Source organism: Festucalex cinctus, chromosome 4 (assembly GCF_051991245.1).
Source record: "Festucalex cinctus isolate MCC-2025b chromosome 4, RoL_Fcin_1.0, whole genome shotgun sequence".
In the NCBI taxonomy this organism is placed as follows: domain Eukaryota; kingdom Metazoa; phylum Chordata; class Actinopteri; order Syngnathiformes; family Syngnathidae; genus Festucalex; species Festucalex cinctus.
In genome coordinates, this window is record NC_135414.1 from 10,081,272 (window position 1) to 10,107,982 (window position 26,711).

General features: G+C 38.9%; 1 protein-coding gene across 11 annotated transcripts in view; it reads left to right on the plus strand.

Moving 5' to 3' along the window:
- Nucleotides 1-21,982: 21,982 nt before the first annotated feature.
- Nucleotides 21,983-26,711, plus strand: part of baz2ba (bromodomain adjacent to zinc finger domain, 2Ba) — a 112,987-nt gene continuing 108,258 nt past the window's right edge. For 10 of the 11 annotated variants that reach the window (XM_077518746.1, XM_077518749.1, XM_077518759.1 and 7 more), the window contains exon 1: nt 21,984-22,282. The gene's annotated coding sequence lies outside the window, so the exon portion shown is untranslated. Of the gene's footprint in view, nt 22,283-26,711 lie in introns of all 11 variants that reach the window. The other variant, XM_077518753.1, reaches the window with a different exon arrangement.

Consider the following 26,711-nt stretch of genomic DNA (forward strand, 5'->3'; position numbering starts at 1 on the left):
TTGAAAAATACAAAGATAAAACAAGAATTCTACAAAAAGCAAAACATCTCAAGGGTACAAATATATACAGTCATGAGGACTTTACTTTTCATTTTAAATTTTCTTTTCTGCGCCCGGGTAAAAGCAACAAATCAAAAGGCATAAGCTTGGACTTGCATTGATTTGTTGTAGACCCCTGCGTCTTCTATTTGACACAAAACATTATCAGTTTCTTTTTCTTTCTTTTTATTTTATTTTATTTTTTATTTTTTTGCCTATGCTCACATAATGTGTTTTCCAATTTTTGTTTGACAAATTTGAAGGCAATTTCCCTTAAAGGTTTTCTACTATCTGTTTGGGTCATGTGTCAGTAGGCAGTGAGATGTCTGTTGTTTGTGATTGTCTTGTTTCATTTGCATTTCAAAAACATTGAATGGAAAATGTATAATCAGAAAATTAATATAACCCAATTTAGAAACAAGCGCCATTGCAATCATTTTGTGTGAACAGTTCCTGACACCTAGTGGTGACCATTGCACACAACAAAATAAAAGAGAAGATGGCCTTGTAACTTTAACTTTAGGTACCAGTCTATTCTAGTCTACTCTAAGGCACGAGATCATAAAATATAATGTCTGCAGATAAATAAAAACTCGAAATGGCAAATTTTTGCTCAGGCAACCTTTTTCTTATGTGATGTAAATGCATAAACAGTGGTGGAGAATGCAATTTCTGGATAAACTTTGTGCGAAGAAGCCTGAGAGGCTAAATGAAAAATTGTGAAATGAGTTGGAATGCTATTAAATGAGGTCAAATGATATTGGATAACATGAAATGATATACAATAATGGGGAATGAGATGAATATGTTGAAGTTAGGATGGTTTGAGTGAGGCAGCTCAGCTGCAATAACACCTGAACTTTGCCAAAGGCTGATCATCTCCATGCCACTCTGCCTTGATGATGTCATTAATGCAAAAGGATATAATCAAAATTGAAGCAAATAAAGGCTAGAAATATTTCACTTTGTGTGTGGTGAACTAACGCAACATGCAAGGTTCACTTTTCAAAATAAATGGACTTTTCCTCGATATTCTTATCTTATGACCAGCACCTGTACATTCTTCCGGATGAAGAAAAACACAAACCAAAAAAAAAGTCTCACACCGACACTCACATTCACCCCCCCCCCCCCCCCACACACACCCCAACGCACCAAAAAAATCTCACACACCAAAACAAATCTCACATTCACACACACAAAAAAACTCTTTCATTGACACCACAAATTATCTCATACATGCAAAAAAAAACAAACTCTTGCATGCACCAAAACAAGCCTCACATTGGCCCCAAAAACCTCTCTCACACACCACATAAACACAAATGTCTTATGCACACACAGTCCCCCAAAAACTCCACGCTGGAAAAAAAAAGCCTCTCACATGACATACACAAACATACACACACTATAGAACTGTCACATGCACAAAAAAATTAATACATTACTCAACTCAAGTTTATTTATAAAGTGCTTTCAAACAGCCTGAGGTGTCACAAAGCGCTTTACAGAAACACAAACAAACAACCATAACATAAGACAAAATCATTAACACCAATATAATACAATCACAACAAATCAACATTCTTCCGTTCCTACATACGCTTTGATGTTTGAAGCAGTTATAGATAGGACAGAATCAGTCTCCTTTCAGCAGTTGATCAGAGACGTGTGCTACAAGCTAAATTTGCTTATGAGCTAGCTCATAAACAAGCAGCTGCTGCGTTCGTGATGAGCACCATGCACACAAAAAGAATGTTCCAATTAAAGAAAAAAACAAACAAAAAACCCCCCAAAAAACCTCTTAAATGTTAAAAAAACATTCACAAAAAAGTGAGAGCGTACGTGTTACTTTTGGCCTATACAACACCTCAAACATGCTAACCACTACTGCCCCCAATTTCATGACCGCTGATAAAAAGATTATTGTTTAATTTCCCTTTTAGTTGACAGCGTTTATGGTGTTGATTCTAATAGTCACGGGTAAAGGTTTTATTGCTGTTGAACAGTCCTGCTTTGACATGGGGACATAAATACTTTCACATCAAATCCCCACTTTGACGTCCCACAGAATGTACTGTAATTACTTAACGAGACCATTAAAAATAAAAGATGTCCAGCTAGTGTACTGTACACTGCTACTTGAGGCCATTCATTTAGCCTTGTACTGACATTCACTGATACCTTATTCTGACGTGCACTACTGTGTTGCATTTCTACCTTTAAAGTCACACATACCATAGTATATTTGTATTCCTTTCAAATGTATATTGTATAGTAAGCTGCATAAAATCCCCAAAATAATAATTTAACCAACAAAGTTACCATGCTGAATTTTATTAGATTTGCTGTCAAAACAGAACTTTGAAAGGAGGTCAATATTTATTCATTTATTATTTTTAATAGATGTTTGTATCAAAATGGTTGAAAAACAGCAATTAAATTCATGCAGATGAAGGTATTCTGAGATCGGAGAAGCATGATTCCCATTTGTGTTAGCGTCATAAAATGATCTGTTAAGAGATTACGTCATTGTAAACTCGGGAATATTTTAAAACCACTAGAGAGCGTTGTAGTTCACACTTTCACCTACCACACAGTCTCAATTTCCCAATAGCTGCCTGCTCCGTCTTTAATTTGCACTCCAGAAGTTGTTTGCCAAGTCAGGGGGACAATTAAATCCGGTTTCAACTAGTTTAATTAGATCAATTAGAATAATTGTTTTTGAAAAGCACTGTAGATTCTTGTCATCGCTGTAAATCCTGGATTAGCAGCCTTCATTTGATTTGCATACTCTAACTCCTCTCTAATTTAGCAGGAAACCTTGGATCAGGTCTGCACATTCATTTATTAGTCTACTTTTAATTAAAACTATTTGGTGAAGATTGTCATATGAGTGAATGTGCTTTTGGCAATCCTAATTTTCCACATTTGTCATTTAAAAAAATATTAAAATGAATGATCTTCCAAATTTAATTCATACTTCCATCTTTCACATCTTGAATACTCTTTCCACATTTCCAATATTCCCACACTTTTCATTATTCTACATTTTCCCTGGCAACAACCCCAAATTAATGCAGACCTTAATTACTCAACCGATTTAAAACCATTCAAACGTTCAAATCATTCTGCACTATATGGAACTATTTATCACATTCCGCAAATCCCCAAATTATCAAATAAAGAGATATTTGACATCTTGACCTCCACCCGATTCAAACCATTCCAATTTAAAACTGTTCAGCTCGTTCAGGATATCTTGGAAGTATTTATTTTATTGCCCAAATTATACAATATAATATCCACAAATGTAGAGATAGTTTACATATTGACCTCCTCTTACCACATTTGTTGCCTGGTTTAAACCATCCCAATTTCATTGATCAGCTCAGTCAGGTCATTCAGCTTTGGTATTATTCACAGTCTTCCTAAAAATCCATCCATCCATCCATTGTCTTGACCGCTTATTCCTCAAAAGGGTCGCGGGGGGTGCTGGAGCCTATCTCAACTGGCTTTGGGCAGTAGGCGGGATAAACCCTGGACTGGTTGCCAGCCAATCTCAGCGCACACAGACGAACAACCATCCACACTCACAAGCACACCTAGGAACAATTCAGAGCGCCCAATTCAATTATTCGCACAGCATTTTAGTTTAGCTTTTCAGCATTTTCAGGTTAATTTTGCCTTCTGATCACAGATATGTAAAGAAAACATGCCCACTTCAGAGTACAACTAATTCACAATCTACAATTGTTAACACATTGTAGTAGTGTTAAATGTAAAGGGTTCCTGAAAGGTCAGCCATAATCATTTTTTGCACAGCTACATGCATGACAGTGTGAAGGTCAACAGCATACTTATCATACATGGTAAAATGTTGCACCTGAAAGCACCGGCGATCCATTATCAGTCCGGTGTATGCTGCATAACAGTGATCACCCAAATGTAAATCTACTCAAGGCTGACAGAGCAAAAGGTGAAGGAGAGTCGAAGAGCGAAAGGGATAAATATAGGAGGGTGCTGCTGCAAATTAATTGCTGACAAAAAAAAAAAGACGCGTGACCTAGACAAACGAGGAAGTACAAGGTCTGCGGAGTAGGGGAGGAGACTGCTCAACCCAATTGCAGGGCATACAGGCCAGTACCATTCACCCCCCTCCCTCCTTCAGACACATGATTGTGCACACTGCTGTGTGAACAGAGACAACAAGCTCTCCTCCCCCAGTGCCGCTGATAGGATGATAATGGAGCATTCCTCAGAGCTGTTTCTCATTCATGCTAGCTGTGGCAAGGGAAGAACATGCTTGTTTTTCCACTGAAGGAAGCTCAAAGTCTTCCAGACCGGGCCGCCGCCGCCGCTCATGGACATGTAACCTGAGATGTGTGCACAATATCCTCCTCTTGCTCCACTCGCTTTTTTTATGTGCCTTGGATATGAGATGGATACTTACCTGTGATCATTTATCACCAGTGTACACGAAGGCATCCTTCATGGCAACATGTCCAGATCTGTATGTAGCTGCTGAATAATTGTGAATAAGTTGTGTATTTTAGATATCCAGCAAGCCACTTTTTGTACTGCCGATCAACACTCAGTCATAGTCAGAATCAAGATTATCTTTTTTTTTTTCAAATATGTGAAAACACACGAGGAATTTGCGAAAATCAGCGAGTAATGGACGTCATATTTGCATTGAGATGCCACAAGATAGCATTGTAGCTCATCAAATCACTTAGTTCCTTAGCACCAAGATGCCTTAAAGGAACATTTTTAGGAGTGTGTGATGTCAGGGAGGGCTTCCGCTGTAAAAAAAACAAAACAAAAAAACGTGCCCAACAAATTATGTGAGTGACTCGTTGTGGTGACCCCTGACAGGGAAAAAAGAAAAAAAGTCTTCATTTTATTCATACATCTCAATCTTGTTTAAAGAAAGTAATTGAAAGAGGAAATACGCTGTTGAAATATCTGCTTTTAGTGTGTATTGTTCAATAGCAAGGTGGGGTGAGTAAACATAAATACACAAAGCACGCTCTTTTGGACTACTTGCGCAATTAAGAAAATAGAACAGAAAAATACATGCCCACGGTGTGGATTTTAAATAACTTGAAGAATGTCTGGATTTGACCAGCAGTGTGTAATCACAAAGGAATGTCCTGAGACATTTCTGCTTTTCCTCTACAAGACCCCTATTTTCCCACGGCTCGTCCAGGTCTTAAGAATCTGTTTCCTCTCCCTCCCTCGCTTGCTCAGCTTTCCTCTCTCACTATGTTTGTGGAGACACACGGACACCACAAAGGCTGGTTCAGAGGAGAATGATCATACTAAATTTGGGGTCTTCAAGAGCACAAAGAGCAAGAGTCCTTGCCATGCTCTGTGAGGAGAAAGCACTCAAAGCAACATGAGGTTAAAAGGTTCGGAGTTATTTCGAGTGCAAATCAAAAAGAAGATTCAAGTAAGAGAAGAACTCAAAAAGAGTGGAATGGATTTTAAAAAGTAATTGACTAGGAAGAAAGTCATTCTACATTGAACCCTCGCATACCGGTATTCATGGTTCTTCATTTGCAAGTTATTTTTCACTGCTTGAAAAAGAAAGGAAAAAAAAACGCTATTTGTGCTTTTGTGCTCAGGCCAAAGCAATAAAAGTATTACTATGCAGCCACCTTGTGGCAGGAACTTCGTTTCTGTAAAAAAAAATTGTGCATTGATTCCATTTTGTTGCGAAGGAAGAATGTTGAAGTGAGTTGAGGAGCTTTATTTCAATAAAGGCAGGGCATATTGGTGACAATGAACTATGTTGAAGGGAGTTGAGGACTTTCATTTACAAAAGTAGTGCATTGCCGCCATCTCAGTGTCGAACTATGCTGAAGTAAGGTGAGGAGCTTCATTTAGACAAAAGTATTATTTGCCACCATCTTGTGGAATCTATAGCCAATTGTAAACCAGGGGGTATCAATTAGTATGCTTTGAAGAACTCACACCTAGAGATAATATTCATTTCCAGTGGTGATGATGCTCTCAACCATCTGTTCATGGAGAGGAAATGTTTTGAAGGCATGTTTTTTTTTTTTTTTTTTTTTTTTTCTTATTAGCTGTTGTTTTTGTTCTGTGTAGATGTAGTTATCATTTGCAATTGGAAACAGATCAGGTAAATAAAATGGTAAAGAGGCAAGGCCACATGTGGCAACACTTTTGCTCTCATGTCTGGGGCCGACATCTAACATGCTTGTCTGCTATTTAGGGACATTGTTGACTCCAGCAAATGCACATCCTGTTGATCTGACTGTTTTATTTAAATCCACGTGTTGTAGAGGGTAATGACAAAGTGAAATGTTGGAGCCGTTTATTTTCAATTAGGGACTTTTTCCAAGCAGTGTCTAACCCAACACAACCACTAAAAGGCTTCCCCCAAAACACTCAGCGAACATTTGTTGGTCTTAATGTTCCCCAGACACAAAGTGACATCTGCCTCCCTCCCTCCATGCCTACTGCTCTTTGTTTAGAGGAACACTGAGGGGAGCCTCTGCACATTGAAGGCAAGGATGATGTCACCATTGTGATCATTTCTGTGCTGCGCTGTGGTGCCCTATTTTTGACCAGGCGTCACCCAGGGAAGGCCACAATGTCTGCTCACACACCGCCAAGAGCAACACAGGCCTGCCACTATTAATTAACACAAGGCTTGTGTGTTTATTTTTTTAAGGACCACCCCCACAGACTCACCAACATCTACAAGTGATCGCTGGCAAATATTTTGAGCAACCTCAACATTTTGTGCTTGTGCGATGTGCAGACTTTTACATTGGTTTAAATTGGTAGATAGAACCAACCAATAGTAAACGTTATATTACAAATTATGAAATGACAAACGGCATCATGTACACAGATAATTATTACATTTCCCTGTGACATCTAATGACATGCTGCTACTTGAGTATCTCAAGTCTTCTTTACTATTTATACTCATGATTTATTGTCATAAAGATAGTAAAACACGCCTAACGCAGATTGTCAAAGTGGCTTTTAGCACACAATTTTTAAACATGTCGTCAGTGAAGCTGAAGCTGAGAGATGTGTCTCTTAAAAAAAGAAGAAGAAAAAACTTCAATCGAGCTTAGGGCCAAATGTCAGCTCATGATGAAGACAAAGCAAGCTGTTAGCTCGAGGGAGAATATGTTGCCTTGCACGGGCATTATCCAAAAGCTTCCCACAAACATCCTGAAAATTCATCAAAACTGTAGGAAGAAAAAAAAAAAGGCTTATTTTTTTTATGCTGTCAATGCAAATGATGACAACTAGATGGAAGGCTTCACAGATAAATGCAATTCAATAACTTACTCGCATTTCACAACCATTTTGAATTTGGCTTCCAATGCAACGTAAAAAAAATAAAAAATGCTATAGTATTCATGCAATCAGTTCTGATTAAGATGTTTCATGTTTATTGCCAGTCTTTTATCTAAAAAACATAAACAAAACAATAACTTGTAACTTTTGTCTTAAGTGCTCAAAACCTTTGAAGCACCACTGAAAATTCATGTACTTGTTGTTTATTTGAAGACTGAAAGGAAAACATGTTTGTGGACATAATGGCATTACATTTAATAATCGCCATTATGGTTCACATGTACGTAGCATTACAAACATGAAAGTTTGCTGGAAAGATGTAGCTTTTTTTTTTTAGGCTCTCGACACAGTCTGAAAATAGCTCGTGATATGCATGGACATTTTTTGTGCATTCAAAAGACTTTGAGGTCTATAATTGGATCACACGCAGAATTTGGGTGCTGTTATTTATTATCATCACATTATGATGTCTGCCTGTATTTTTTTTTCATTTAGGAAACAAAGACCAAGGAATGGGTAACGCATCATTCACATCAAGCATGTATGAACAAATCAGTCTTTTATGTTATCCTGCTATTCAAATAGACGTCGGCACTTTGTGTTTAAATAGACGTGTTCAAATGTGGAAAAATCAGTAATACTTTCAAAAATGTTGAATACCGTGAGCAACCGTCTCCATGAATCAGAATGGTGAACTATGCATGCAGGACAGCAAAACCTGATTACAAGCTGCTCAAAACAATATGTAAAACAGCTGTGGAATGTTTTTCACACACATGTACTCCACATACTGTAGAATTGTCTTCAATAAGATAAGGAACTGATAAACCTTCACGAGTGTTTTATAGCACATTTTCAACAAATTACAGGGTTTCTAATCTACAAAAAGCATTTAGAAACGGTCTGATTTCATTCATCATGTCATTTACAATTATTATTATTTTTTTTAGATCTGAGGTGTTACTTCGCAGATGTTTTGGTCTTGAAATACTCGCCAAAAGTTTGGATTTAAGTGTGCTTCAGACCCCCCACTGCAAGACAACATCAATAAATGTCCCAACATCTGCACAACACCAACTCACATTGGTTTCTTTGCAGTGGATGGTGGCAAAAGTGCCATAAAGCAGTGCCAGTAAATCTGAAGAACAAGTACAGTTCTGTTTTGTGCTCACATTTTCCATGTGTGTATGTGGAGTCTGAGCGCCAATGTGGAGTGTGCAGTGCAGACTCCCTGCATAGGACAGCCCACAAAAACAGCGAAAATCAATGAAAAAAAAAAATAAAAAAATTCTTGACTATGAGGGGGTAAATCTCAATCAGTGTTTCCTCCAAAAAATAAAAAATAAAATGAACCCCAAGTATGAGGGGGTCCACTTACTGTGTTTTATAATACCGTTAAGTGCAATTTTTCTTATGAAAATACATGTTCAAAAAATTTATCTTGGTGTTTTTGGAGGGCTGGAATAGATTAATTGCATCACCATTTATTTCAATGGGGAAAGATGATTTGACATACAAGTGTTTTAAAATATGAGCATGATCAAGGTCATAAGGCACCACTGTACATAAAATACTTAAAATTGTTTAGATTTTTTTACTGTGCCTATTTTAGTGGTACCTTGACTTACAAATGCACACGTTCTTTGTGCCATAAAAATCTTGAGTGCCAATCCTATTACACGAGACGCGGCTGAGTTGAGATTAGTTTGGTGTTAAATGTACCAAAAGAGCCTTTTCCACGCTTTGAACCAAAATTTAAAGAGAGCGCTCCGCCAAATCAAACTTGTCACTGTTTGAAAGGAAGCAGAGAACATTTCTGACGACCGACTTTGCCAACAACAATTGCTGTCAATACGAGCTGAGAGTCTCCTGTGGATTTTCTTTGTGTGGAAGCCCATGAAAGGTTTGGCTTTGCATTACAAGTCACTGCTGGGTGACTTAATAGAAAGTCAAAATGCGGAATCACAATATTGTGAAGGCATTATTCAAGCATCATGTATAATGTGTTCTAAGCAAAATAACCAATAACCATAACCGACTCAAAATAGAACAAGCATTTGAACAGAAGTTAATGATATTCATCTTAAAGGGGAAGTCAAGTCTAGTTGGACAACTACTATGAAATTAGTGGGGAAAATCTAGTTGAGATGTGTACTACTAGTACTACTAGTGAAGCATTAAATGTTATCCATCCATCCATCCATCCATGCATCCATCCATTTTCCTGACCGCTTATTCCTCACAAGGGTTGCGAGGGGTGCTGGAGCCTATCCCAGCTGGCTATGGGCAGTAGGCGGGGTACGCCCTGACCTGATTGCCAGCCAATCACGGGGCACACAACCATCCACACTCACAAGCACAACTAGGGACAATTTGGAGCACACAATTAACCTGCCGTGCATGTCTTTGGAATGTGGGAGGAGACCGGAGTTCCCGGAGAAGACCCACGCAGGCACGGGGAGAACATGCAAACTCCACCCAGGAAGGCTGGAGCCTGGACTCAAACCTGAGTCCTCAGAAATGGGAGTTGGACGTTCTAACCAGTCACTCAAAGTGCCGCCCGCATTAAATGTTATCCTAGAAATTATATAGTGTCAACAGTAGTACAAGTACGACAGTCAAAGTGCACAATTTTGCCGAACTAGTAACATCTCCTACAAGTGAGGACAAAGAGCATACTAGAACTAGAATACTAGGTGGCAATTGGAGTAAAAAAATAAATAAATAAAAAATTGAGAACCAGAGAGACTCGCATTTAGTTCCGCGTCAACCGTGACAAGTAAAATCCCCTCAGCTGCAGGTGTCACAAATGCAAAACAAGATGAGGCAATGAACTAAAAACCATTTTGTGTGAGAATCTTTTCTTTCATGCCAGAGGATACTCCACGTTACTTTATTTTCCCTTGATCCAATTGTAAAAAAGAAAGTGCACAGCTAAGTGTAGTCAGCTGCTGTGTGCTTTTTTTTTTTTTTTTTTTTTTTTTTTTTTCTGGGGTGATGTTCATGTGAAGGAAATGGAGATTTGATTGCCTCAGCGAAAACACAGCACTTAGCTGCAAGATGCCGAAAATGGAAAATCTGTTTGGCATGTGCATAAAATGACATGAGTATGAATGTCTTTTTGTTGGATTGGGGTTATTTGGCCTGGCCGCGGAGACAATTGTTTGTGAGCTGATGCTTTTGTGGAGCGATGCATCACTGAAGGGCCTCGGACTTGCTTCTGCACTTTTCCTGGCATAAGTGACTCCTCGTTCCCAGAAAAGCAACACACTAATGCATTCTCGCTCTGTCCTTCTCCCTCCTGCTCTATCGGTCACACATCGACACCATGTGCACGCATCTCATCACCGAATGACACTGTGACTACACCTCATCAACAAATGAGTCACTCCACTACTCTGCTATTATGATGATTTCTCCCTTCTGTGTATTACATCATGCAGAAGGGCTCTGCGCAGTTACATTCGCCACGATAAATACTGTCGAAAGTGCTCTCCTTTGGACTGTGTCGGGTTTATTTGTCAACCTGGCAGGAAAAAAAATAGATATCTTCCATTACTTTTTACAAATTACTCACAATAGTCTGTACTTACTGTAAGTATAGACATTTGTATAAAAAAATAAAAGCACTAATTGGACTCCTAAACAAAAGTAAATAAAAATACTTAAATATACTACAGTACAAAAGTAATAATGAATAGATACTGTCAATTAGATCAAGTCTGGTTCAGATAGAAAACATGCATAAAAAAAAAAAAAAACATGCATCGGTCATCAGAGGAAGTGTAGTGAAGAGTAAAAAGCAACTTTTGATGAGGACGTGTGCAAAACGAAATCCAGATTGGCTCTCAACTCTGTAAGTACGTGTAAATGATGATTAACATGCTTGTTGTTGCTGATCATTACTACCTGTATGTTTTTAAGTAATATGTAAATAAAGGGGGCATGAATTGGTGAATGTACATTATATCCCATTCTCACAAATTCACACTCTCATGAGAGTGAAGACCTAAAAATTTTATTTAAAAAAATGTATTTTCTAAAGGGATTACACTATGGTATTTTATTTGAGCATTCCTCTGAATGGCCACGCTACTTGACAGAGGCCAATTCTTCACATTTGAAACAAAACGGCTCCTTGCCGCAAAAAAATTGAGTTGGAGGAGGGGAGGAGGGGGAAGAAGAGAGAGGAAAGAAGAAGGAGGAAACAAACAAAAATAAACCTGAGATGGTTTTGAACCAGGGACTTGCTGCTTATAGAGCAAGCACACAAAACACTATACTATTTATTCAGTTAAGTTCAACTGTGCAAAAGTTTTACTTTTAGTTCACACATGTGTCAGCCAGCATGGGATTGTAAGACAGCCAATTGGCATTGCACTTAGGCATTGCAAATGTGAAGGATAATTGATTGCTTTGAATTCATTTGGACAGAATGTTTACTGATGAAGGCTACTTTTGTCACTAGAGCAGAATGAGCTAGAATTTCTCATAGGGGTGAATGGAGGAAAACACCACTTTGGTCATGTTTTTGGTGAGGAATTTGCATTTTAACACAGCTAAATGCTCCAAAAAGTTGATTTTTCATGTTGCTGTCCCTTTAATACTTCATAGATTTACAGAAACTGCAACTGATAAAGAATATATGCATTATATGCATATTTAAAATATAACAAAGTTTTGATATTTTGGGTTTAGTTCCCCTTGTAAGTCCCCAAAATCAAAATCAAAGAGTTATCAATCTCCTATACTTCTTTTATTAAGTAATGTTGTCATCCATGGAGGTTGAATAAAGTAGTGAGCGTATTTTTAAAAATTAAGGAATAGAAATTTCTGATGTATGGAGTAAAAGTAAAAAGTCTACCAAAGATATCTGGAAAATGTACCTGATCTGATCATCTACCTCATCTGATTTAATTGGAATGCATTTAATGAAACAAACAATGTTTGTGGTTGCATTCTGTCACTGATGGCTAACTTTAGAACAGCTGCTCCACAAAACTGTGCCGCATAATTCAGTGCACTTCCGCTCCATGTCCCAGGGGTTAAAGGTAAAGAACGAATGGCACTTTTTCACCGTCACATTGATTTCAATACGCCATTTTCGGAAAAGCTGAAGGAAGATCTGCAATTGGCTCTGCACACTCAAAGCCATTACATCAATTGCAAACCTTCCTCAATGACGGATGGTTGCACTCTAATCAATAAGAGTGTTCATGTAGCATAATCGGAGAATTTCATGTCAGTGAGAGCGAGTGTGAGTGTTACTTGAGGCGCAGCAATATTACATTCACCAGTGGCAAATTGGTCCCCCATGCTTTAATCAAGTCGGTAGTTCAAATCATTGACTTTGCAAAGCATTATATTGTGTACTGTTACATTGTGTTCAATGCCGGTGATGTATTGAAAGGATGCTGCAAAGAATGAATCTGATGTGGGGAGATTAACTGCATTTCAATTGTTAGGTTCTTATATGAATACAAAGCAAAAGATCAAATTAAATTACCGTATGGCTGTAAGATGTTAGCGCTACAACGTTGCTTAACACAGCAGAACATTGTCTTCGTTTAATTTATTGAGTGCTTAATTGTTATTATGTACTGTCGTGCCAAACGGCAAGCAAGGTGGAAGTCAGCTGTGGAAAAGGGTGCTTTCCTTAGGCCGCTTTACTTGTTTGAGCACTATTTTAAGATCACTTTATGTTGTTCAAATTAAGCATCTCAGAGTTGCTGGAAGCTTGTCGTGTTAATGGCATCATCCCACAATGAGGGTTGTGCGGGGAGGAGGGCAGATTCATCTGTATTCCCTGAATGTGTCTGTGCGAAAATCAATAAATGCAAGCACAGCTCCTCGCTTCTGACGGCTGTCCCTGTCTTTGCAGGGTGGACTAATAGAAAAATAATAATTAAATCCAAATCACCAGATTAATTTGTTTTCCATCAGTCTCAGGAGGGATTTTTTTCTTGTTTCGTTAGAGCTCATTATACTTTCTAATCAACACACACACACACACCCCTACACACCAAAAAAAAAGAAAAAAAAAAAAAAAAAAAAAACCTCTTTTCGACTGACATGCGGTCTCCCTTCCCCCCTTCTCTTCCCTGTGGTGCTCTTTCTCGCATTGCAGTCATTGTGCTGGCACTTATTATGTTACAAATGACTGAGGTACGGCAGCCATTCTCAGTGTGCATGCAAAGAGGGCCCACCCTTCTTTGCGGCTAGTGCCTTCTCCTAATGATGATGCTCAGAGTGCACCCCCTCCATAAAAAAAAAAAAAAGACACACACAGACACTCCTCATGCTGCCCACTCCCCTCTTCCCGCCCCCACGCGCTCTCTGTAATGAAGATTCTCCAGTGCAATTAAAAAATCCTTGCTTCTCACTGCTACTGTATGACAAACACTGTCATTCCTCACGGCCTGTCAGTGCTGCGATGAGAGTAGATGGAGAAATACAGCAGGGGGGCCAGAGGCTACACAGGCAGATGGGGAGGATTTTGTTTGAAGAACTGCAGCCACCCCCCCTTAGCCCCCATCTCAACAGGTAATGGAAAAAGGAACAGAGAGAGAGAAATCAATGACCTCGGAAAACAGAGAACACGCGGAAAAGGGTCATTCTCGAATCAGATGACATTCAGCTCAAATAATACATGCAGAAAATGCAGATACATGCACTTGTAATGTAAATGAGTTGTCATGAGGACAAAAAAGTAAGTAAAGGTGTAATAAAGGTGATTCGTAAATGATTTAAAATACCGAAACACTCCATCCATCCATCCATCCATCCATCCATCCATCCATCCATCCATCCATCCATCCATCCATCCATCCATCCATCCATCCATCCATCCATCCATCCATCCATCCATCCATCTTCCGAACCATAAGAGAAAATACTTTTTAAATCAGCTTTTTGGCATTTTATTGATATATCTTCCTTGTAATTGTTAAAACATTTTCGTTTTATCACAGATGTATTTTAAATAGTAGGAATTATGATCGGTTAAGTTGTCTCAACCCGATTACTAAAAGCAGTTTAACCATCAAGAGGAAGAGGGGGGAAAAAAAGTCAGCAACATGGCTCAGCAGCAATGACATCATTCAAGCTATTTGCTCTGACCATGAGTTGACTGAAGGAAAGTCTCCTCTATTATTTTCATGTTTGTGTTCAATGTTTTCAGCTGTAAGGCAGCATGTCACTCAAAAAAATGCAACCCTGTTACTCATGTTATCTGAAAAAGACATTAATTTAAGTTTACACTAAAAATGCTTACTCTTGAGCCAAAATTCACTAGCATTGAAGTAGAAAATAAGTTGTGGCCCCCCAACTCTCTGCCACGGCTATAAATAGTATCATTTGTCTATGAAACAGTTGTAACTACACTTCTGCAGAGCAGCTAATACTCCTTGCACACTCTGTGATTGAGTGACACATACTGTAGTAGATGTGCAATTACACTTTAGTATGACAAAAATAAATAATCATGTTCCCTGGGGTCACACACAACTTCCCTGGCATCACATGCCTATTTGACAAGGATTGCTGTAGAGTAATACAAAAAATAAATTACTATTCAGTAAAAATAAAATAAAAATAATAATAATAATAATAACTATTTAATTGTAAAAGATTTATCCAGAAACATTTTTAAATACATGTTTGTTTGTTTTTTAGGTGTGTTGAGTATGTGTAATGGGCTTATATATGACATGGCAAATAATAATACATTTCATCAAAAGTGTTGACAGCTAAGCTAGATGCATTACATTAGATGATGTTTAGGATGTGTATTTCTTGAATAACATAACATAAAATAAAAAGTCTGTTTGTCAAAAACGTTGTTGCTTAAATTGTCCTCTAATTCTGGAAAGACCAAAAAAATGCTTCTATTGAGCGGCCTAGGAGTTCTTGGTCCACTCTCCAAGTCAAACAATTACCAATGAAATTCTATATATGTATGATCTGTTAAACCTACTCCTGAGGATTTGCATTCTGCAAGTACCAAGAAAAAAATTCTGCTGGACTCACCCCACCCTGGACACCACCTCTCCCAGCACCTTCCCTCTGGTCAGTGCTCTGGAACAATGCACACCAAGATTGCTATTAACTTCTTAAACCAGTGGTTCTCATACTTTTACATCATGTACCACTTCAGAAAAAAACTTGGCTCTCCAAGTACCACCATCAATGGGACAGAGGTTTAATTCCTAAAAAGTACATTTAACTCATTCACTGCCTTTGACAAGTATACTTGTCAATTGTATTTTTTAGAGCGGTGCTAAATGGGGGCGAATCTGAGCATGCTCCACTGTAAATATCAAACTTGGAAACAACTTTACTGATGCCCAACCACCGGTAGATGACATCATTGCCCCATTTTATAGGAAATAAACACAGTTTCAGAGTCCATGGGAGAAATGGCTGTATTTTGGCAAACCTACATTTTTCTGCTGTCAATTATAAAAGAACGGGACGGGACAAAAAGTAGGGAGTCTATTCTGTTATTTGGTAGATTCGGTTTATATATAATTATTGAATGTAATATCACGTGAGTATTGGAAATGTAAAAATTTTCTATAATGACTGGCAGTGAATGAGTTTTAATATTGTTGTAAGCCATTGTAACATTATCACATTAGAAGGGGGGTGGGATGTGGGGGTTGGGGTCGATTAAATTAAAATGCATGCATAATTGTAAAATAATTGCACATTTTTAAAAACAAATAGTCCTCAAACATTACGTGCAAATGTACGGTATAAAATCAATTTTGTCACTCCACCATTCTCACAATTCAGTTTTATCAAGTATTACTGCACTATTGCACACTTTAAATTGCTAATGACTCTGTATGTATACAGATGTATACTGTATAATGTATACAGTTCATTGACTTACAAGCGCCCTAACTTATGAGATTTTCATAAACCTCCACTCAACACTCCACAAAAAAAAAAAAAAAAAAAAAAAAAAAAAAAAAGAGTGCGACATTCACCGATACACTTTGGTAAATGGTACTTCATTTATATAGCGCTTTTCCACCTTGCAAAGCCCTCAAAGCGCTTTACAGTCGACTACTGATGACGCAGCATCAGGAGTAGGGCTGGGAATCTTTGACTGTCTCACGATTCTATTCGATTATGATTTTTGGGTCTACAATTCGATTCAGAATCGATTTTCGATTCTCAATTCAAACGATTTTCGATTCAAAATTATTTGATTGACAAATGATTTCTGCTTCAATTTACAGATATGCACAACATTGTCATGATGTACTCCAGTCTGCTTTGCAAGACAAAATGACAAATAGACATTAAACTGTCTTTTTTTTGTTTAAACATTTATTAATTTTGTCTTGTAAGTGCCTTTTTTCCCACAAAAACAGCATGTGGGCTACAACTGCCTTTTCCACTTCATTTCTAAATTAAATCAAATCGATTTTTGGATATTAATATCGATTCGATTCGATTAAGACATGAGAATCTCGATTCTTTGATTAATCGATTTTTTGGCACACCCCTAATCAGGAGGTTCAGTATCTTGCTCAAGGATACTTCAACGCAGTCAAAATGGCATGGGATCTCATCAAGCCCACAACATCTGGGTTGGGAGACGACCACTTTACCTGAGCCACACCGCCAATTTATTTGAGCCATTTATTGAATACTACAACCAGTCAGATCACAAAAATACAAGGATAGGCCACAACGAACTTCCAGATGAAGACGCAGAGACTATAGACTACCATATATTCCTGACGTCATTCACACGGCCTCACCCCATTAAAAGGCATACCGCTAAGGCACACAGACTGCCATTATGTTTAAATTTTACATTCTCTTACTATTTTCTTTATTAAAGGGCCAGTGTGTAAGATTTAATGCGGAGGCGGTGGCGAAGTGGCTCAGTGGTAGAGTTGTCACCTTTACATTACAGTTCTTTTAGGTGAACTGAATCTTTAGAATCAGTTCATTAAAAAGCACCGTTCAAAAGATTCGTTCACCGAATCGTTCAGTGTGGTTGAGCTCAAATGAACTGAGAAAAGAACAAATTACTACAGGAAGTGAGCCGTTCACTGAAAAGATTTGTTCTTTTTGAACAAAACGGTCACAACACTGTCTCGCACCCATGATGTTGTGGGTTCGATCTTAGGCCATTGTGACCATGTCAAAGTATCCTTTAGCAAGATACTGGACCCCAAGTTGCTCCTAATGCTGCATCATCAGTAGGTGAATGAGTAATCAAACTGTAAAGCGCTTTGAGGATCTTGTAAGGTGGAAAAGTGCTATATATTGTAAATGAAGTACCATTCACCATCTAGAGGTGAATTAATAGAATGCAAAGATTTTGAAGCAGCGCCACAGAGAGACCATACTTTGCAAGCCTACTATTAATTACCACCAATTTGATGTAGGCGAGTGAGCAAGCAGGAGCTAGCGGGAGCGGTGAGCAAGAGCGGCTAGCAAGGATTAGCTGGAGCGGCTAACAAGAACGATTAGTGGGATAAACTAGCAAAATCTAGCGAGAGTAAAGAGACAAGCGGCGGAAGCCTGAACCACAGGACTCAGCGACGACCACCTGCAGGCCCCAGTTATGGAAGGTAAGCGGCGGTCATCGCACGAGCCATAAGCACCACCAGAGGCTAACTGTTTGTGAAGTTCTTCCCCTTCGGTTATCCGTAGCAGAAAGATGTTGGCGAAACAGGTCGGCCTCCTGTAACGTGCGGCACGACCTATGGAATATAATTAACAATTAATTGAGCTAAGATTATATATATATTTTTTTTAAATGTACGTTCATGTGGTAGTACTAACCTGACAATAGCCAGATGACTCAAGTGAGTTCTGCGCATTTATGGCGTTAGATTTGTGCCACAATTCCGTGCGTAACAAAATGTGTTTCGTACGTACAAAATATGTTTCGTACGTACAAAAAATGTGTTTCGTACGTACAAAATGTGTTTCGTACGTACCAAAAATGTGTTTCGTACGTACAAAATGTGTTTCGTGCGTACAAAACAGTCCTCGCGCACGCTTGCTTCGTCTCTCCTCAACACGTACGAAACTTTGAAGAAGCGAAGAAGCGCCCATGATGCAACGCGGCGTGACGACACGTTGTCAAAGTTCTGCCTGATTGGATATTAAACAGCCAATCAGGATTTGCTCTCCTGTCCGACTCCTGATTGGTTAAGAATTGTGGCACAAATATTACGCCTCGACCCTTGCATCGCAAGCGTAAATCAAAGTTTCGTACGTGTTGAGGAGAGACGTAGCAAGCGTGCGCGAGGACTGTTTTGTACGCACGAAACACATTTTGTACATACGAAACACATTTTTGGTACGTACGAAACACATTTTGTACGTACGAAACACATTTTTGGTACGTACGAAACACATTTTGTTACGCACGGAATTGTGGCACAAATCTAACGCCATACGCATTATCCATCTGGTACCTCTCCACAGTAATTTAATCAGGAAAGGCAGGACATTCTGTACAATATTTCGAGCTGATTGGACGATGCGTCATTCTACAGTTGTTAGTTTGTGTACAGTTGTTTCAACCAATCACGGCCATGGGTGAAAATTTTGTCTTCGTTCTTGTCGAAGGCGGGAAAGCACAAACATCTTACCAGCTAGAAATCAAAAAGCGCCTCTCGCTGTTCAACATTCAACAAGGAAACGGTGAGTAATTCTGCGAGAACAGAATTAATTGCAGCGTAAATTTGTCCATGTTAGGTTTCTTTCTTAGCGTCGGCGCTGGCTTCCTGGTTTCGTCACAGTTGCATATGCCGCCCCCAAACACAATGTCGCTCTGTGATTGGTCCGAAGGGCGGATATCTGCGGGAGCGGGACAAAATGTATTCTCCGGGATTTGGAAACTCACAAATACCGCGAGAATTCATCTTGCCAGAGCAAGGTTTTGGTAGTACAGTCTTTTTTGCATATTATTTAGATTAATAGTGGATTTTTAAAATGAACTAATTATTAACTCACCACTAAATGGCACTTAATCCTACACACTGTTGCTTTAAAACCACTGAAAAATTGTGGCTTTCAGGGGTTGGAACAGATTTATAAATGGCAAATGACACTTCTTTATATAGCACTTTTCCACCTTACGAGGCCCTCAAAGCGCTTTACATTTTGACTACCCATTCACCTACTGATGACGCAGCATCAGGAGCAATTGGGGGGTTCAGTATCTTGCTCAAGGATACTTCGACGTGGTCACAATGGTATGGGATTGAACAACCTCTGGGTTGGGAAACAACCACCATATCACTGAGCCACGCCGCCCCTGCATTTTAATTCATTTCATTATGCATTAATATTGGTTTTAGATAGGCCTACCAGTAAATTGAGTTAATACTTGGTTACAGAATGAATTAAACTTATAAGTCAACATACTGTATTATGTAATATTTTTTTTTTGTTTGTTTGTTTGTTTTTGTGTTGTTTTGTTTTTTGCAAAAGTACTACAGTTGACCTCAACTAGTGAAGGCAACTTGTGTTTTTAACATACGTGGCAAATAAAGATGATTCCGATTCATTTAAACATAAAAATATTTCCCAGGCATTAGCCAAAAAGTTTAAAAGGGGACGCACACTGTGACATTGGCCGAGAGTAGAAAAAGCATCAAACATTAAGGGTCATTTTCAATGTTTATGAAGCGTTAACATGAATGTGCCTGTAAACCAACACGTCATGGAGCTCCTAACAATAATTAGAGTTGATTTATGAGGTGTCTACAAAGGAAGACTGAGCAGTTTGTTAATCGTGTGTAATAATACCAGTTAAAAATAGATGCAGCCCAGCAGTGATGTGACATGAACCGATGCACCAGTTGTTTGACCCGTCCTCATCAGGGTGGGGCATTTAGGAGCAGTTGAACCACTCCATCTGCAAAAAAAAAAAAAATCCCCCATTGCCCCACCTCCTTGTTGTTTTCCAGTTGAATGAAATAATCTTCCTCCGTCTGGAAACCCAGTCTGGGTCAGAGGGCCTGTGCTCAGCCTGTTGCTTATTGTGTGTTCAGAAGAGGAGGTAAAGAATACAATTAGGCACAGATGGCTGTCTTTGCCAGGCAATGTATTGATCCTTCCCAGAGGAAGATCTGTCCCGTTTCTGTTTTTTTTTGTTCTGACAAATGCCTTCTCATGTTGAGCCCGTGTGCAACTGATTTGGATTTGTTTGATCACGTTCTCACCCCCTCAAAGCTCATCAATTGGTCAGTTAGTGAGACTGTATGTACATTAACATTTTTTTTTTACCCCCCTCACGATACAGCGAAATGACTGTCTGCATAGTGTATACATAAAAATGACAGCGGTAGTAATAGATGCTGAGGTCGTAACTGCTCTTAAAAATACAATCACATACATTGCTGCAAAAAAAAACAAAAAAACAAAAAAAAAACAGTGATGGTTTGTACCTCAAAAACTACCACCCTCTTTATGAGTGTATTCCCATATTTTGGAGAGAAGGCAGGAGTTGAAGTGTAAAGTACAATGGGCTCCTGCTAATAACAGGGGACAGGGACTGACCCTAACCACAAATAGAGGAATCCTGCATATAATTGATGTGACCCTAAAAGTGATTAGATTACAAACTATGATCCTGAAATACGTAGGAAGAGACTTATAGGATTTCATATACTGAAAAACTTACAGTCAAGAGTATTTTGACATAAAATCATTGGAACATGGTGCATTTTTTTCAGGATTAACAGAGGATAGGTTATGCCCCCTCCAAAAAAACAAACAAAAACGAAATCAGTGAATATGTGGATGCCGAACCCAAAATATACAAGAGTACACTGTATGCCACTTTTAATGATGAAAACTGTATGCATTATAAATGTATATTTATGTCATCCTTTACACTGCATACTTGAACACTTTTGAAGAGTCAGCATTCAAATTAACGCAATCAATTATTATGTAGGGTTTGTCTTCTAACATTAAATGGCTGAATTAAATGGCTGAATGGGAAAAGTAGGATTTGACTACTGAATAGTAAAAATGCACGAATTACAAACTTAACCATGACATTCTGACGTTTTTCTTTCATTTTTTTTTTTTTTATAATAAAATCAGACTTTTTAGCATGGGGGAGATGGCTGCATGTAGACAAACTGTGAGGGAGATGCACTTTTTTTTAATGAAACACGGACTTCATACTTCAGAAAATTACTGCATGCATGAAAAGAAAGTTTTGAATGAAGTTCACTGCACTTGGAAATATGCATATAGTCTATGTTTCAAATTACTGTACGCATATGATAATATTTCGCTGCAAGTTTGAAAACGCTATCACTTTTAGCATTAAAATTGATTAATTCAATCAATAATTCCATAGGGTATGTTAATCATTTATTCTATTGGGTTTGTAATGTAACAATCAAGTGTCAATGTGCCAATTGTCTCCTTTTTTTCAATGCTTTATTTGAGGAATTAGCGTCATAAAAGTGAGTCGCATCCTCTTATTTTTAAGGGACCGCTGCGTATAATTGAACGTCTAATGTCATGTCGCATTTCAAAGTAATAATGGTCAACGACTGCATTCTTGTTGGTTGCCAAGGGGCCGCTGCACAAATAACTTTTTTTTTTTCTCTTTGTGTGGCAGTAGAGAGCCGACGACGTCAGGTCGGTTCTTGAAGTGGAGCCTGTATAAACCTTGAAGGGAGACTCTCCTTCAATCTGCTAACACACACACGCACACTGCGAGACTCAATTACTGCCCAATTCCCCTTCTTTATCATTCGTCATCGACCTCTTTCATAACCAAAAGCGAACAAAGAGGTGGAAAAAAGAAGCGAAATACACGAGCAAACCGGAGTGTTAGCTGAGCCTTTTAATCCACGGTGGAAATAAGTAAAGTGCAAAGTAAAACAAGGTAAGTGTTTTGTTTTATTTTAGAGTGAATGACTGTCGCCGTGTTTTCGCTTTCATCATATTCAACTGGAATCGCTGCTTTGTAGCTTTCCTTTTTGTGGTTTACTGTACATTACTTGAAAGAGGCAAATGAGTTAAAATTCGAGAAGTTTTGTTGCTCTTAAATACATAAACTACTTCTATTCTTCTGCACTCTTCGTGGTTATCTGATAGTAGGATAGATCGTCTTTTGTGTTGCCTTGCTTGCGTCTCTTCTCACGCATCGCCACACTCAATTCACTTGGTTTCTATTTAATCCCAATGTGTGTTTTAATGAAAATAGTCAACTTTACGGTGGCTTCGTGGTCCGTTTTGGCTTTTCGCCAACGTACGCTTATCGCTTTGGTGGATGTTGTAATGCTGTTTTTAAAGGGCACCGCCGTCCACTGTAACGACGACCAAATGAATTTACCATAGATATAACTTATTCCCCACGGTTGGTTTCGATTTAGTCCCCCAATATTTGCTTATTTGTCACAATCACGTTAGTGGTGTCCCCAGGTTCTGTTGGAGGCTGGACAAGACACCAGTGTGGGGGGGGCAGCTGCCATCGAGCTCGCTTTCTCAAACCGAGAAGCAGCAAAAACGTATCCCTTTTATGTGTGTGTTCACAATATCGTCCGTTTTCGCTGCCCCCTGCCAAAAACAAGAAGTCATTCGCCATCTTGGCTATCTTTAATGTGTCCCCCGACCCTCCCACACCACACAAACAACACTACTCACCTTCACACGCACGTTGTGTTACTAAGTTTTACAACAAAGTTTTCGACTTAAAAAAAAAAAAAAAGAGAGCAGAAAAGAGGGGCGTTGGTGACGGGGGGCACCGGGGGTTTAATGACTAGTTTGTCTTTGACGTTTATGGTAGCAAACGTAATGAGCGACAGAGTTATCCGTGAGTGGACAAGACGTCGGTGCTCATAAAAGGCGATATAGCTCGTCATTTTCGATGGGCAGGTGGATTTAAAAGAGTTAAAGCAACAGTTTGTCTTTTCACACAAACGTGTGTCTATTACTTAGCCTATGTTTTCTTATAATGTGATTTCAAGTTGAACCAGTACGGACTGCTTTGTTTATCTTTGAATGAAGCAAAAGGGACCAAGAGAGGGGGAGGAAGGGAAACAAGGAAGGATGTTAATTACTATGAATCTTATTAAAGGGAGAATTGTCAGTGTCAATTCTGTCCAAATAGCACGAATTAATCTGAAATTAAATGTCTTTTAATTAATGTAAGCTTGTTAACATAAAAGTACATTGATTGGGGGAAGACAGTATCTCTTGTCAGTTGTAATCCATGCTGAGCTATACTTTAGGTTCTAAAAAGAAAGACTCCATTAATCATCATAACATCCGCTTATCTCTTATTCTAGTTATTGTTGCGCACATTTTGAAACAGTGGCGCTAAACTTGAGCTCACATCTTATGTCTAAACAGACAGGAATGGCCTCTTATCTCTTACTTGTGCTGTTCCATGTTGTTGCACACTTTGAGTGAGTGGAGCTAAACTTGAGCTCAATGTCCAAAGGGGACAGGAAAGGAAAAAACCAAACCAAACAAGCAAATGCTTTGAAATGGAAAATGTGATCATTTCACCTCCCACCTCTTTTGTTTGGCCATTTATTGCTGCAAAGCCGGAGTGCCGAGAAGCAGATGTTTAGCCAAACATGAAGGCACAGAGCCCCCTGTGCTTATGGGGATGGTGCTCCCTCCTCACGCTGCTGATGCATCGACATGACAGCTGCTTGATTTCATGGAGCTGCTTAGAAGCCATTAGTGGTATCACTGGATTGAAACACAGCAATGTACCTCAGCTTTTCAAATTCTCAAATGTCGCTCTCACTTTTGTTTACAATGTGCTGCAGCTGAGCATAAAACTAGTCATGTACATTTGATACCTTGACTTATGTACCATAACAATTTTCCAATTGAAATAACTGAAGTATACCATTAATCCATTCCAGCTCCCCAAGACGCCTCAATTTTTTTGTTCCATCCATCCATCCATCCATCCATCCATCCATCCATCCATCCATCCATCCATCCATCCATCCATCCATCCATCCATCCATCCATCCATCCATCCATCCATCCATCCATCTTCTTGAGCGCTAATTCCTCACAAGGGTCGCAGGGGGTGCTGGAGCCTATCTCAGCTGGCTTTGGGCAGTAGGCGGGGTACACTCTGGACTGGTTGCCAGCCAATCGCAGGGCACACAGAGACAAAAAACCATCCACATTCACAAGCACACCTAGGGACAGTTTGGAGCACCCAGTTAATCTACCATGCGGGTCTTTGGAATGTGGGAGGAGACCAGAGTGCCCAGAGAAGACCCACGCAAGCACGGGGTGAACATGCAAACTCCACCCAGGAAGGCTGGAGCCTGGACTTGAACCCGAGTCCTCAGAACTGGGAGGCAGACGTGCTAACCAGTCACCACTCACCACCGTGCTGCCCTTTTTTGTTACATGTTTTCAGTAAAGAAAAATAACACTGTATTGTAAATACAAAACACCTATTAAAAAAATATAGAAGCTAATGTAATGTAAGTAGGGGTGGGCTTCCCGGGATGGGCACGTGTGACAACGGAATATTTTTTTTTTTTTTATTATTTTTTTTGCCGTATTAGAATAAAGTGTAATTACATCTCCACTACAGTAGGTGGCAGTGTAACTCATTGTCAGAGTGTTTAAGAAGTATTAGCGCCTCCTGTAGAGGTGTATTGATAGCAATTTTATCGACAAATGATACTATTTATAGTCACAGCATAGAGTTGGGGTGTGTGCAATATTCCTCTTGGGAAATTTGGGGGGGCGCACAGCAAAAAATAATTTGGAAGTGCTAAATTAGGCTGAAAGTCACACACGCGCACACACGCAAGTATTTATAAGTTATTAGGTCTGGGTATTGCCGGCAACCTCACGATACGATACGTATCACGATACAGGGGCCACGATACGATTCGTATTGCGATACATATGTATCCCACATAAGACACATTTTATTTCGTTTTTTAAAACAAAGTATAGGAGAATTGGTACACTGAGACACGTGCCATGTTAAGTTTATAAGTAAATAAATGTTGATATTCTTCCTCTGCTTTAATTTTTCTTAGCAAGACACAGTGTCCAATCACTGGTGAGCTATTTTTGCATTAATTGAAGGCAATTAACTTCAAAGACTCTGCTGGTTTTTATTTTTTAGGTACAATGCAAGCTGCAAAGGCAAACATTAACTGCCTATTTAAAGTTCACAAGCAATATCGATTCTGACGCCTGCGTATCGATACGTGTATTGCAATGAGGCCCGCAACGATATATTGCCTTATCGATTTTTTTGAGCGCCGCCCTAGTTGATATGTACTATTAAGCTTAGGCACACCCGTACCCATGGGTGATGCATAGGGGCCCGTGCCAGCCCACTAAGATGCTTCTGCCCCCACTCTCTAAAAATATCTTTTTAAAAGGAACTTCTTATTTGATCATAGTAGCTATTTTTGTGTTAAATACTGTTTTGGAGTGCACCATTCTAGACTATTGACCATGTGTGGCAGCACTGCGGAGTGCAATATAAGATCATGAAAAATGGGGAGTAAAGTATGTACTGTCTGTAGGGTAATAATTAGGGGTGTGAATTGCCTAGTACCTGACGATTCGATTCATGTCACGATTCGATTCGATTAATCCAGATACGAATTTATAAGTCGATTGTTGCGATTTTTTTTCATTCAAATTTAGAAAATACTAATCAGTAAACTTGTAGAGTGTCAGATTTATATGAAAATGTATTATTTATTTATCTGAAATTTCAGTCTTATAGAGGTTGTAATCTGTTTCATGTTTGAACAGCATTAAAATAAAATATTAAGGCTTAATGTTCCGTTCATATAACATTCTTCCATGCTCAAGGTGTGAATCCTAACCCGAAGTCAGACGTTTTGTTGAATATTTTTCCATTAAAAATGGAAGTTTAAAAATCGATTCACACACACACACACACACACACACACACACACACACACACACACACACACACACACACACAAAGACAATGATGATAAGACGTTGAATCGGTAAGACTACCGAATGAACAATTCTGAGCTCTTTAAAAAAAAAAAAAAAATCGATTTTTTTTCATTGAATCGATTCGAGAATCGCGCGATGTAGTATCGCGATATATCGCCGAATCGATTTTTTTTAACACCCCTAGTAATAATAATAATAATAATAATAATAATAATGATGATACCCCAACCCCATGAGATCTGGTGACTGGTCTGTTAAGGGGGTGTGACCTACTGAGTGACATCAGCAGGTCTGACTCCAGCTCCGTTCGGCTTTTTACCACACTGTTAGTTCAGTGTGAGTGCCTGTTCTATGCTTCTTGCGAGTGTTTT